Source organism: Eptatretus burgeri, chromosome 6 (genome assembly GCF_056783735.1).
Source record: "Eptatretus burgeri isolate ZD-2024b chromosome 6, Ebu_testis_v1, whole genome shotgun sequence".
In the NCBI taxonomy this organism is placed as follows: Eukaryota; Metazoa; Chordata; class Myxini; order Myxiniformes; family Myxinidae; genus Eptatretus; species Eptatretus burgeri.
In genome coordinates, this window is record NC_140966.1 from 94,816,463 (window position 1) to 94,832,327 (window position 15,865).

Here is a 15,865-nt window from a genome sequence, read left to right on the forward strand (position 1 = left end):
TACATCACTGACTAAATCTATATCTTGTTTTGTCATTTTCAACATTGCACTCCAAGCTAAACCAGGAGCTGTGAAATAGTGGGCAGGATCTAATCCATAACAATTTTTATTATGACAGAGTGATCTAAAAGCTTCAAACACATCAGCTAACAATAAAACATCTGTTTTTAGATACAAATCATGATATTCTCCAAGGTTCTTTATCTTAAATATTTTCCAAATTTCTTGTGCGTGTTTATATTCCTTATCACTTATCTCTTCTTCATAAAGGTTATTATAGAAACTTTCTTTTGAAGGAAGTTGTGTTTCTTTAAATCTCATAAATGAATCCATATAACCATAAGGATAAATTCCCTTACTTGTAAGAATTTTCTCTTTACTTTGAATTTCATTCCTTGTTTCAATTTCCTCTCTAGTTAGAATTCCCTCTTTAATCAGAATTTCATCTATAATCAGAATTTCCTCTTTAGTTAGAATTTCATTCTTTGTTCGAATTTTCTGTATAATTAGAATTTCATCTTCAGTAAGAATTTCTTCATTCATTTCCTCATTAATTAGAATTTTCTCTTTACTTTGAATTCTCTCTTTAATCTGAATTTCCTCTTTAGTTAGAATTTCCTCTTTTGGAAAGAATGAATTAAGATTTGGAAAAGAGCCCGTGGAGCTTAGATTTGATGCGAGGTTGGCTAGTGGTGTTCCCATAAACTTGTAAGAATCAAGAAACAGAATACGAGTTATAGGTTTTGTGAATATCATTTTTGTAAATGAAATATACTTTTGACTTGTGTTTGTTATGGCAGAAACATTCCCTGGTGTTTTTGAAAGTTCATTTATAAATAGATGTGTATCATAGTTGGCGCTGTTGTGAAGAAAGACTGGAATAAAAGAAGGTAATTTATAATTGATTACAACAGGAATGAGCGGGGCCTCTATATTTACCAGTAAGATGGCAATGATCCCTAACTTTAGACTCCTCAATTTCCTCCTCACAAATATGACAGATATTGTTCTTTCTAAATTCTAATTTTTCTTCTATGGTTAATTTCATCGGTTCATTTGTTTCTTTCATTAATTTACTTAGTCTTATACAATCCTTTTCTAATCGTTTTACAAACTCTTGTGAAGCATTTTTTCCACTATACTGTTCAAGTTTATTATACTTTTCTCCAACAGATGATTTGATATAATAACAGAAACCACAAGGAATATGTTTTTGATATTTATTTGTATATGGTTCTTTTGGATTAGGAGAAGCAGTATTTATCTTTTTAAGGATACATTCAAAATCAGCGTATATCACAAATGGGTGCATGATAGATTTATTATAATCTTCAAAAGAAATCTTTTCACCAGGTTTAGGCATTGTAATTACAGCTGATTTATGATTACTACAATATTTTGAATGTTGTTCTAATCGTTCTTTTGTATGAAATGAATTAAGACATCGCTTACAAGGATATATTTTGTTTGCTGTTCTGAATACCTGAGAAGAGATTAATCTTGATAAATTATTGATGTATGTGTAATGTGAATTATTTCCAACACTAAAATATAAAAGATCAATGTGTGTTTCTTCATTTTTAAAGTTGTTTGAAATTTTTAATATTTGAACTTTGTTTGTATCCGTTAATCCATATACATTAATAGAAAGATTATTCTTTTTCTCAAATTTAGGAATATCTGTTAGTGGCATTGGGAAATTAAAATCTTTAATGTCCAAGGTATTCTCATATTTCATATATTGTTTTACTCTTTCTGAATTACATTTTGGTGGATGTAAGTGAGCAAGAACAGACCAGAGAAAACATTTATTATCATTATTCTTAATATTAACAACTGCCTTCTTTCGTTTTATTTCTTTTGGTAATTCAATATAAGAAGAAGCTTTAAGAGGGTTTGATTTTAGAATGTGTACATCTAAAAAGATGATTTTTTTAATATTGAATCCACTTCCTACCACTGTATTATCAACATCCTCCTCTTGTCTTGATAGTTCTTCATAAACCCCACTATTCAAAAAATCTTGAAATGATGTTATAAAATGAAGATCTGTCCTCATATAAGGAGTTTGTTCTTCATCTTGTCTTTTCATATTCATTTTCACTCCCATATAAAACTTTAAAGTTTTCATTTCTTTTAATGTTTTTTTAATAAATTTTTCAACATCAGGTTTCACTATTTCAATTGATTCAATTATTGATGATGGACCGGGTTCTCCAAATTGAAAAATCCTTATTTTTATATGCCCTTTAAATGCCCCATCAGTGTTTTCAATATAATAGTCTCCCTTTACTTTAAACTCATTTTTCTTGTGTTTTTGTGATTGAAGATGCCTATTATAACTACTCTTCAAAACATCCTTTGAGCAGGTATCACAATGTTTTCTTTCCAACTCAAGAGGGGATATTTTGTGAAATAGATTAAATGTGTGTTTGTTGGTTCGGAGGTGTTTTCTATAATGTTTATATTCGTGATTACAAACATCGCAGTATGTTGTATTCACCATATTTATATAATAAAACTTTGCTTAAACTAAAAATTTCTTGATGAAAATTTCGTTTATTTTACAGGTGAATCTGTGCTTAAACTAAAATTTTCTTGATGAAAATTTCGTTTATTTTACAGGTGAATCTGTGCTTAAACTAAAATTTTCTTGGTGAAAATTTCGTTTATTTTACAGGTGAATCTGTGCTTAAACTAAAATTTTCTTGATGAAAATTTCGTTTATTTTACAGGTGAATCTGTGCTTAAACTAAAATTTTCTTGATGAAAATTTCGTTTATTTTACAGGTGAATCTGTGCTTAAAACCATTTTATCCTCCAACTTTTTCACTTAATAAATACAATGTTTCAAGACACAAAAGACAAGTTTCAATCAATCTCTTCATTTGTTAAAGATGCTGAGAAATATGTCAAGGATGTAAAATTGAACAAAGATAAATATAACAACTATTGGATAAAAACAATTATGGTGGATATGATGAGTTCTTCAATTTACTTCAGTGGAAGGGCTTTTAGTATACCTGGAAGAACATCAATTAAGGTATCTCTAACAAAAGTTTCTCCTCTCCTTCTGGCAATATATTCAAAACTAGAAAAAGCAATGAAACAAGAAAAGGTATCAAAAAATAAAAACCTTATGGATGAAGCTTTAGAAAGAAAAGATAAGACCATCTGTAATATGCAAGGAGAAATTTGTATTTTTTTCAACAACCCTAAAGATATAAATCCTGATGAAATAAAGGATGTTAATATATCAGGTGAAATGACATTTCGTTCAATTGTAGTTAAGGATCATTTTAAAATTACCTTTAATATAAAAAATGTAGCAGTTGAATCTGTTAATGAAAAAATGTATATCGATATCGATGGTAATGTTTTTTCTACTAATTAAATGAGCCAATATTCAACTGAAGATTTTGAAGATTATGAGAGTGATTATGTTACCGAGAGTTTGCATTCAAACGATAGTTATGACACCGAGAGTTTGTGTTCAAATGATAGTTATGAAAGTATAGATGATTCTGAAAGTATCGAAGATGATATCGAAGATGAATTTCAGTTTAAGTAAAGTTTTACTTTATAAATATGAATAGTTTACTCGATTTTGAGCCTCTTGAATTCCATGATTCTCCATATGACAAATTTGAGAATTGTCCTGCGTGTGAAAGACGGGGATTAAACACAGAGTCAAAAGCCTATAAACAATGTATATTCTGTGATTATCTTCTAATTAATGATAATCAAAAATATAAAAAGGAAAATAATTCTTTTAGATTTACACCAAAAATGAATTACTTTACAAGATTGATTCGAGAAATGAATGTAAAGAACGAGGGTGAGAACACACCTTTCCTTACAAGGGAAGAAACTGAACGTATTAGAGAAATGTTCAAAGGATTGTTGTTATATCTTATTCATGGATGTGATTTTCAGGGAAATATCAACACAAGATATTGCATAAATAAAATAATGGATTATCTTGAAATTAAACCTGAACTTAGGATAAAATATAGAATTTAGAAAAAAGCCAAGAATAAATTAAATAACCTGTTTTCCAAATATATAAATGAATGATTTTTTACCTATTTGGGAAAATAAGATAAAATTTGACAACCATAAAAATCTCCCAAATTCATTAAGATGCCTCATAGTTGGTTCAAGTGGATGTGGAAAAACCTGCTTACTTTTAAAGATGCTCCTCACTCCCAACTTTTTAGATTATGATAATTTAATAATTTTCACAAAGTCGAGTTTTCAACCAGAGTATCAACTACTCTCACAAGGTTTTAATGCTGGTCTTCAAAAAGAAGATATAATCGGTTTATTTAAACTTCAAAAAAACCGAAATGATTTTAACATTGAAGATATAATACAACTATTTTGTGATACACAGAGATGTAAAAAGAAATCAAAACCGATAACTTGTATTCTGAGTGATAATACGGATGATATACCGTCTCCCCAAGATTTGGATAAATCCAAAAAGAACCTCGTTATCTTTGATGATTGTGTTAATGAGAGAAACCAAACGGTAATGGACAGCTACTACACAAGAGGGAGACATTCTTCTTGTAATTGTATTTATCTTAGTCAATCGTACTTTCAGCTTCCTCGTCGTTCCATCAGAAACAATGCTAATACTTTTATTTTATTCAAGTTAAATTCAATAGATATAAACAATTTTTGGAGAGACAATTGTTCTACATTATGTAGTAAAAAGGAATTTGGGGATTACATGAAACACACGACTGAAAAATATAAATATATTGTTGTGAAACAAGATGAGATATTAAATGATATTTTTCAATAAATAAATGGATGCGAAAGAAAGAGCAAGAAGATTTAGGGAACATCAAGAGTTGGTTTCAAAAGTTGTAAAACAGCAGGAAGACATAAAGAAGAAACGCAGACAGAAACTAACGGGCGAAGAAGCATTTGAAAGAAAACAAGAGAAATTTTTTAAACCACTTTTAAAAACTTCCCAAGGAAAAATGAAAGATGTTTCCACATTTCCCACGGTAGAATATACTCCTAAAAAACTTCAAATGTTAAAAGATTTCAGTCAAATGACGGAGGAAGAATTAGAGCATTTAGGAGAATTAGAATATGATGATGAAGGTTTATTTCAACAACTGGAAGAGATTAATCGACCCCCTGATTATATTGTGAATGCTCTTCAAAACAATGAATATTCAGCGGATTCAAAAACCAAAGCAGGACTCATTCCAACAGAACAATCAGCAATATTTCATCTTGTTCAAGAAAAGGTATTGATATTTAATGATGAATTAAGGTTCTTGGGTTCTGCTCAACCCCCTGTTAAACTAACTCCAAGATTAATGTTTCTTCTCACAAAAGATGGAAGATTAGGTTCAACTGTGATGGATGAATCAAAGTATATTGATAAACCATTGGATATGGAAAATAATGATGATAGAGTATATATTGATCTGCTGAACACTCTAAATTATAAGGTTATTCTTTCTGGTAAAAGTAGGAAGAATGAGAAGGAGAAACACATTATTCAGGCTTTAAGTATCCTTGGTTCAGGTGTTAGTTTTCTTCCAAATGACCCATCGCAATTAGTTAATAGACTGTTATTGTTGTTAGGCAGTAAGAAGGCTGGAAATAACAATTGTTTTAATGAAGCATCAGCCATTTTAGACCAGTTGATGAACATGAAAATAATTAATAAATATCAATATAAAGACATTTTATCTCATATTAAATAAGATGAGAAGCACAATCCTTAGTTTCAATTTCACAACAAGCGACCACACATCTTCATTCCCATACCCACTACAACTTGACACAACAAAAGAATATGAGGCATCTTTATTGTCCATGGAAACTTATAATACCTTATTTAATATAACCGAGAAAAATGACAAGTTTAGTTATAATCCAGGAAGTGGATACAAAACGATAACAGTCTCACCCGGAGCATATGAGATTTCTCAAATATCTTCCGAAATTGCTCGTCTTATGAAAGAACAGGGTGATGAACCAAAAAATATTGTTATAAACATTCAAAAACATACTTCAAAATCAACGATTAAAGTTAAAAATAACTACAAGGTTGATTTCACAATTGATAATTCATTTAGAGAGTTATTGGGTTTCTCCTCAAAAAAGATTGAAACTAATGGGACGTTTTACAGTGATAATGTCATTCAAATATCCTCAGGAATAAATTCGGTGTTAATTCACTGTGATTTGATTGATGGTGCTTATAATGATGGGAAAAAAACAAATACAATATTTTCATTCAGCGCATACTCAACCCCAATTGGTTATAAATTCAATATGGAACCCAAAAATTTGGTTTATCTACCTGTGTCAGGAAAAACCATACACAGAGTAAATTTTAGGATAACCGACCAAGATAATCGTGTGATTTCTTTTAATGGAGAAGTTATATCTAACAGAATTCACCTACGTGAAGTTTTCCAATAAATAAATACGATGGTTATTGTGAGGAAACACGAGTTGGGAAAATATAAAATAATTACAGGGGATGGGATGTTCCTTTCCCCATACTACAAGGGTGAAGGTATGTATCTTGGTAGAGGATACTATAAACCTAAGAGACAAAGGGGTGTTGGGCATCAATTTAGAGGAGATGGGATAATTGATACTCTCATGGGTATTGGTTCAACTATTCTTAAACATAAAGATCTAATTGGTTCAACTGCTTCTGCTGTGGGAAATGTTGCAGGTGCTGTAAAGAGTATAAAAGATGCCCAGAAGGAATCTCATAAATTACAAGCAATAAAAGAAATTAAGAAAGGCAAAACTCAGTTGTCCCCCAAGAACGACAGAAAATAATTCAAATACTTGGATCAGGGTTTCAAAAGTTTTAACATCTTTTTTTCCTAAATAAATACAAGTATGGAAGCAATTGATAGTATCTATGATTTGGATGATACTATTATTATCTCAAACTCCACTAAAAAAGAAGATTACTTCAAGGTAAATGCAATAACTGGAACAGACTGGAATACGAATGGTACAAAAAGTTTTGAAATAAATAATCAACAAACCTATTTGAATCTCTCCGAAAGTTTCTTGCTGTGTAAATTTAAATTCACTAAGGCTGGGAATAACACAAACGCTACACTTGTAAATGATTTCTTCTGGAAAATGTTTGATAGTGTGCGTTTGTATATTGGAACACAAGAAGTTGAAGCGGTTGATTATGTCTCTGCTGTATCTGAAATGATAAAATTTACACTCTATACATTCAGTGATAGAATGGGAAAGGGGTCTGTCGAAGGTTTTATTCCTGATATGTCAACGGGAACAAACACAGACCCTGGGTATACTCAAAGGAAAGGAATGTATAATGATGATACAAAAGCAGAAAATAGTTTTACTGTGGCAGTTCCTCTTAAAGGTATATTTGGATTTTGTGATCATGATAAAGTTCTGTATGGCCTTAAAATTAGATTTCAACTACAAAGGAATGATAATGAAAATCGATTGCTTTTTGGTGTTGGTAGTGCTTTTGGTGATCAGAATAAATTTGTAATTGAGGAAATGAGTTGGTATATCAGTGAATATACTCCTAATCTTAAAACAGAAGAGATGTTGAATCGAAGACTTAACTCAAAGAAACCACTCAGTGTATCATACCTCAAAAGAAGATGTCAACACGTTAAACTCAATCAAACAACTTACACGTGGAATTTGGGTGTTCTGGAAGGAAAGCCACGATATCTGTGGATCATTTTTAAAAAGCCAGATGGTGATACTGCGACTGATAAGAATAATGCATTGAGTGATAATGCTAAGGTGAAACAACTTCGCGTTTCTCTAGATGGAACATTTTACCCACGAGATAGATTGGAAATTAATTGGGAAAAAAATGATTTTGCTGAAGCATACAAGTCTTACCAAAAGGTGTGTGAAAGTAATGGAAATAAAGAACCTATTTTGGATATGACAGCATTTAAAAGTTTGTATACAATCTATGCGTTTGACCTGAGCGCTCAAAAGGAAACTATAAAGTCTAATCGAGTGGATACTTCCCTATACATTGAAAGAGGAGAGAGTGAAGAAGTTGATACATATTGTTTGCTTTTGGAAGAAACAGAATTGCAGATTAATACAGATAATGGTGTGATGATTAGTCTCACATAATTTTTTGTTAAATAAATGAGTGGCAAAGTACCAACTGGGGTATATGTTAATCAAATCAATCTTCATAAACTATCATCTTGTGTTCAAAATCAAAAGCCTTGTACGATTAACGTTAATACAATTCAGAGAAAAGGAGCAGTAAGAATTGATGTTTTTCTCACAAGAGAACAGGTTAAAATCTTGAATGACACTGGCTCACTTAAAATTAAAATGACAAAACCAATGTTGAAAAAATATTCAATAAGAGAGACGAGTGGAGGATTTCTCCCATTTCTAATTCCTTTATTTGCTGGTTTAAGTGCGGTTGGAGCATTGACGGGTGGTATTTCAACAGCGGTGAAAACTGCCAACGAAAGGAAGGCTCAACTCCAGGCTCAAAAAGAATTGGAAAGACATAACAAAGAGTTGGAGAAACAAATTAGTGGAAGTGGTGTAATTGTAGATTTTGCTGAAAAACTTGAAGGTCTGCCTGATAAAGCGAGATTGTTAGTTGGAGATATGCTTTCTTCTATAGCACAAGCAGGTGTAAAATTAACGAAAAGAGGTAATGGATTATATCTTTCTAATAAATAAATGAGCATTGATGAGTGGTTGAAAAAATTTGGAAAGAATACAACATCAAATTTACAACTTGTCAAATATTGTAAGAAATTAAAAATTCATAATGTGGTTATTTGTATGAGAGATGAATTAACAAATGTGCCGAAACATACAAAGAATATTATTATGAACTTAGAAGATAATAATGGGAACGGTTCTCATTGGGTTTGTATTTTTAATAGTCAAGACAAATATTATTTTGATAGTTTTGGTCTTCCACCACCTGTTGAAGTCATAAAATTCTTACAGAATGGTGTTTATCAAACATTTCAAGTCCAAGAATTAAATTCCAAGTGTTGTGGCCAATTATGCCTATATGTGTTATTTCAACTCAACAAAAATAAAAATTTTTATGATATTATTTTTAATCTAATATAAATGACTTATGTTGGTAAAGATGGTTCTATCTTTGGTTTATCTCAAGAACTGGATATTGATTTATCAAATTATTACACAAAGGCACAGGCTGAACGACATAAATATAATATAACCAAAAATATTAACATGAAAAATGCTTATAAATTAAAAAATTATCCAAGCCCGACTGACGCGAATGACTTGGTGAGATTAAGCGATTTATCACAATATATATCCTTAAATAAAACGGCTGTGTATTCCAAAGATACAGAAGTGTTGATATTATCTCCAGGTCATACAGAATTCACAGTTCGAATTAAAATAAATTTTTATAAAGAAGGGCGTATCGTTTGTATGAGAATAGAACAATGGGGGTATGATATGAATGATTTAGGGTATAATTGGTCATTTAAAATTAACCTCGAAGACCTGGAACAATTAAATCAGTCTCGTAAGGAAGAATATTATCCACTTGGTATCGAGAATGAGTTTTGTGGGGCTACGATTAGTAAACAACAAATAAAAGAATTTAATAAGGGTAAATATAATAATGGTTTTGCCCTTGTTTATCTCATGAAAACAGAAAAAACAGGATTATATATAATAAGTAAGGAAATACAAAATGATTTAACTATGGGAAGATGGGGAGGTGTTTCGTGCCATAATATTGTTCTAACATATATTTCTAATACATAAATGACAGCAAGAAGGCTTCAAGAAAATTATCATTTCTGTGTCCAAGCATACCTTCAAGAAAAGGGTATTCGGTATTTTAATAAATATGTTCTACAACATAAGAATGAGGTATTTTCAATAAAAGATTGGCATTATGCTGATGTTGATAAACCGACAACTTTAGATTTAATTAGAATGTTAAATAATGAAAAAATTATAAAGTTAAGAAAAGGTAAGGCTCTTTTAGAAATTCAAAAGAAATTTTATTGGGTTCCTGTTGAAAAAAAATTATTTTGGATACAGGAATAACAAGAAATCCTGATGAATATATGTATAATATTCTATGGGGTGTAAGCGATTCAAGGATAGTAAGGGATGAGGAAGGAGTTGAAGAAGAGAGGGAAGAGGAGGAAAAGGAGAAGAGGGAGAAGAAAGAGAAGGAGGAAAAAGAGAAGAGAGAGAAGGAGGAGAGGGAGAAGAGAGAGAGGGAGGAAAGAGAGAAGAGAGAGAGGGAGGAGAGAGAGAAGAGAGAGAGGGAGGAGAGGGAGAAGAAAGAGAAGGAGAGGGAGGAGAGGGAGAAGAAAGAGAAGGAGGAAAAAGAGAAGAGAGAGAAGGAGGAGAGGGAGGAAAGAGCGAGACAAAATAAATATCAAAATATGGAAACCAGTGAGATTAAAAAAAGATTAAGGGTATTACAGAAAATAACTCAACCCACCGAGGAGGAAAAGAAAGAATTGACAAGTCTATTTGCAATACTTTCGACAAGACTATTAGCATCGACAAGATATGGATTTTAATTCAAGTTTTTCATTTTTTTTTTTCTTAAATAAATGGAGGAGAGAGTGAAGGCATTTCTAAGGATTCTTTATGTTTTAAAAATTAAGATTCAAATGTGCATGTTGGAAACTAAAAAGGTTTTTGCACTCTGCAGGAATTTTTCTCATAAATAAATGAGTTATTGTCTCAAATGTAAAAAGAAAACTAATACTAAAAATATTTCATATATTAAAAGTAAAAATAACAGGGTTATACAAAAAGGTATATGTTCGGTGTGTGGTTCAAAAAAAATCAATTTATCTCCCAACACAAACTAGGAGGAGATATCCAAAAGTTTTTATCAGGAAGTAAATTTACAACTACTGGAATACCAGGGGAATTACATCTTCCAGGGTATTCTTTCTGTGGCCCAGGCACAAACTTGGATAAAAGATTAGATGAGGCAGACAATCCTAAATCCTGGAGTAAGCCTATCAATAGAGTTGATGAAGTGTGCATGAGACACGATATTGATTATGGGAATACCACAACGTTGCAAGAAAAGCATGAAGCCGATAGAGAAATGTTGTATAATTTGTCTCTGATACAAAATCCAACCTTGAGAGAAAAAGTTGATCGGTTCATTGTGAAGAAGATGATCAGTGCTAAATTGAAACTTGGACTTGGAAATTCAAAAAACTTATAGGCTCTAATGATGCCATTAAGACTGAAGAGCAATTAGCTGATGAATTACATAAACCAATATTCACAAAGTTTCAGAGAAGGAAAGTTTATTCCAAGGAAGTTGATTATATCTGGTCTGCTGATTTGATTGAACTCAATAATGATAAGGGGTACAAGTATGCTTTAACCATTATTGATTTGAGGAGTAGATATGTGTGGGTTGTCCCTTTAAAAAACAAAACAGGTAATACTCTTATGTTAGCTTTTCAACAGATATTTAATAAAAGTAAGAGAAAACCTAAAAAATTGTGGACTGATGAGGGTAGAGAGTTTTATAACAAGACATTTATGAATTTTCTAAAAAATAACAGTATTACATTATACAGTACCTTTAATGAAGGGAAGGCAGTTGTTGTTGAACGTTTTAATCGTACCTTAAAAGAGAGACTATATAAAAAATTCACACAACTCGGTTCACAACAATGGTCATCTTTTATTCAGGATATTGTGGATAAGTATAATGACACGATTCACACGGCAACAAATATGAAACCATCAGAAACATTTACAAAATTAAAATATGAAAAAGAGATTAATGTCAGAAAACCTAAGTTCAAAGTTGGTGATATCGTAAGAATATATCGGTGGAAATCTCATTTTGAAAAAGGTTATTCGAAAAGATGGACCAACGAGCTTTTTAAAATTGTTGATGTAATAGATACGGTTCCTTGGACTTATAAGATATATGATTTGGAAGGGGAAGAGATTTTAGGTTCATTTTATTCACAGGAATTACAAAATACAAAGATAAATTGAAATTTTTTGACTCCGCCCCTTTTTGGCTCCACCCACACAAGCCCCCGCCCACACAAGCCCCGCCCACACAAACCCCACATAAACCCCACCACACACCCCCCCACAAGCTCCAATAAATTGAAATTTTTGACTCCGCCCCTTTTTGACTCCGCCCACACACGCCCCTCCCACCGAAGCCCCGCCCACACAAACCCCACACAAACCCCACACAAGCTCCACACAACCTCCACACAAAAGCTCCACACAAGCTTCACACACACAAACCCCACACAAGCTCCACCCATATTCATCATATTCACATAATTAGTGATTAGTTAATTAGTTCCCCACACACACAACATGTTTATTTAATTAAAAAATTATCCACCCATCCACACAAGCTCCACTCATCCACCCATCCCCCCATCTCTCCACCCATCCATTTATCCACACAAACCTCATCCACAGAAGCCTCATCCACATTCACCCCTCCCACACAAGCTCCACCCACATAAACCCCTGCCCATATAAACCCTGCCCACATAAACCCCTCCCACATAAGCCCTGCCTACACAAGCTCCACACAAAAACTCTACACACATAAACCCCTCCCACACAAGCTCCACCCACATAAACCCCCGCCCACACAAGCCCCACCCACACAAGCCCCACCCACACACACACACCCCGCCCACACAAGCCCCTCCCACACACACCCCACCCACACAAGCCCCCACCGAAGCCCCGCCCACACAAGCCCCGCCCACACAAGCCCCACCCCCTCATCCCCCTGTGCGCCCCCACCTTTGACCCACCACCTCCCTCATCCCACCCCCCACCCTTCCCCACACACACACATGGGGAGGGGAGGGATGGGATGAGGGGGTGATGGGAGTAGGGTGGATTTACTGATTCTGGCTCACTTTTCCCCATGTAAATGAATGGGGGATTTTCAGCGATTCCCTTTTTTTTCCCTAAAAATAAACCCCCTTTTTATCCGTTTTTCCCTGCTGTGCAGGGGTTTGGCTTTTTCTTGAGGCAATGTTTTATGGTCGGATGCCCTTCCTGGACGCCTCTTACAACACAGGGATATGGTACACCTATTCTAACCGGGGCATACACCGGGACCAGTATACTGGTACTCATTTCGCCGACCTCGGAAGGATGACAGGCTGAGTCAACCCCCTGGTGTTAATTCAGCAGCTGAGCGGGATTCGAACTCGGGACACTGGGATCCCAAGCCGCCACCCTAACCACTAAGCCAACACCAGGCTTTGTATATATATAACCAGGCTATCCCAAGGTATATTTATTTGTCTCCCCTTTAACCTGGAGGTTGATCAGCTCACTCATTGAACCTATAAAGATTTGTTCATTCTCAAATTCCTTCAATAGTTTAATTTTCTTTGCACAATAATCCCCATCTAAAATATTGACAAACAAAACATTTGAATCTTTATATTTTTTAAGATACCCCTTTTGTGCCATTACGAAATGATAAACTTCTCTTAATGATCTCATCTGACCACCGTCCGAGTTGCAAATCATTTTTGTGTATAAACCACGCCATAAAAAAGTTTTGTTTCAAATGTTTTCAGTTCATGCCGTGAAAATGAGGAAGTGTTTTTTGACACGGTCGTGCTGTGTGGTTTTAGACAGTCATGCTGTGAAAAAATAGGAACTATTCTGTGAGACAAGGTCTCGTGTTTATATTTTATCTCAGAACACGAACTGAAAACATTTGAATCGAAACCATTTTAAGTATGTTTTGTAAATGATTCATACAATCGCCCAGTTATTTTCCAAGCTGTCATTTCCTGTGGCCGCACCCAATGTTTCGGGAATTTTCTCATTGTAAGCCTTATAAGTGATTCACCAGACAAAGTTTCTGCCAGACAGGATTTTCATTTTTACAACTGAGACATGGATGATCTCTCTTCCGATGAAGGCAAAAGCTTACTACAGAGTTGGTAAGTTTGTTTGGTTTTCTCTTTGAACGATGAAGCAAATGATTATTAATTAAATCATGATAATTCTGATATATATATATATATTTTTTTCCCTGACAGGGCATTGGAAGAAATTGAGTTTACGTATCACGACGTGGTTCATGAAATTAATACTCTTATTGAAGAGATCAATGATTTTAGAAGAGAATTGAAAGACATTTTCAATGAGTGGCACGAAGTCTTATCACGTCCTATCATCTCGAAGGAATTAAACCAATGGTGAGACACGTGTGTGTGTGTCTGTCTTCCTACCTACCTCTCTCTGCTCTTATTGAAGAGATCAATGATTTATAATGACCGGTCTCTGATCTCGAATGAATTAAACCAATGGTGAGACACGTGTGTCTATGTGTGTGTGTGTGTGTGTGTGTGTGTGTGTGTGTGTGTGTGTGTGTGTGTGTGTGCGTGTGTGTGTGTGTGTGTGTGTGTGTGCGTGTGTGGGTGTGTGTTGCTTTCCCTGTCTGTCTGTCTCTTCATCTATACCCTTGACTTTTTTTTTTTTTCAGCACTATCGCACAACATCAGCTGTTGAAGCAATCTTGTACAACACATGATTTTCTGGAGGTAAATATTTCTGAATTATTATTAATATCACTCTCTCTTTAGAATGTCGTCTAATGTTGGTTGCATTATTAGTTTGAACGCGGTTTTGTCAGTACACTGGAATTAATTTTATTGACCTTGAAAGGATGACAGGCTGAGTCGGCCTCCTGGTGTGTTAATTCAGTGGTCAACGAGGCTTACTCATATTACCATGTAATTATTATCCACTTTTTGTTTCAAAACAGAATATGGTGTCTGAGTTTCGAAATCACAAGACATCTGGAGAAGATTGCTGGGAAAGATTATACATTCTCGCAAATGAATATTTAATATTTTCAATATTAATAAATTATATTTGTTTTGTATACAATTACTTGATTCTGAATTACAAGAAGAGGATCAAAACATGAAGGGAGGGTAGGTGCGCCCCCCAATGACCCATCACCCCCTCATCCCATCCCTCCCTCCCCATGTGTGTGTGTGGGGAAGGGTGGGGGTGGGATGAGGGAGGTGGTGGGTCAAAGGTGGGGGCGCACAGGGGGATGAGGGGGTGGGGCTTGTGTGGGAGGGGCTTGTGTGGGCGGGGCTTTGGTGGGGCTTGTGTGGGCGGGGTGTGGGTGGGGCTTGTGTGGGTGGGGCTTGTGTGGGAGGGGTTTATGTGGGCGGGGCTTCGGTGGGGCTTGTGTGGGCGGGGTGTGTGTGGGCGGGGTTTATGTGGGTGGGGCTTGTGTGGGAGGGGTTTATGTGGGTGGGGCTTATGTGGGCGGGGCTTCGGTGGGTCTTGTGTGTGCGGGGTTTATGTGGGTGGAGCTTGTGTCGGAGGGGTTTATGTGGACAGGGATTATGTGTGTGGAGTTTTTGTGTGGAGCTTGTGTAGACAGGACTTATGTGGGAGGGGTTGATGTGGGCAGGGTTTATGTGGGCAGGGGCGAATGTGGATGAGGTTTGTGTGGATCAATGGATGGGTGGAGAGATGGGTGGATGGGTGGATGAGTGGAGCTTGTGTGGATGGGTGGATAATTTTTTAATTAAATAAACATGTTGTGTGTGGGGGAACTAATTAACTAATCACTAATTATGTGAATATGGGTGGAGCTTGTGTGTGTGGAGCTTGTGTGGAGCTTGTGTGGAGCTTGTGTGGAGCTTGTGTGGAGCTTGTGTGGGGTTTGTGTGTGGTGGGGTTTGTGTGGGGTTTATGTGGGTGGGGCTTGTGTGGGTGGAGTCAAAAAGGGGCGGAGTCAAAAAATTTCAATTTATTGGAGCTTGTGTGGGGTTTGTGTGTGGTGGGTTTGTGTGGGGTT

The 15,865-nt window shown here is 34.8% G+C and overlaps 1 long non-coding RNA gene across 1 annotated transcript; it reads left to right on the forward strand.

Annotated features, from left to right (window-relative positions):
• Positions 1 to 12,996: 12,996 nt before the first annotated feature.
• LOC147025369 (uncharacterized) lies at positions 12,997 to 14,967 on the forward strand. Its single transcript, XR_015059474.1, has 3 exons — positions 12,997 to 14,240; positions 14,528 to 14,585; positions 14,810 to 14,967. It is a non-coding gene; the product is annotated as an uncharacterized LOC147025369 (long non-coding RNA).
• Positions 14,968 to 15,865: the final 898 nt, after the last annotated feature.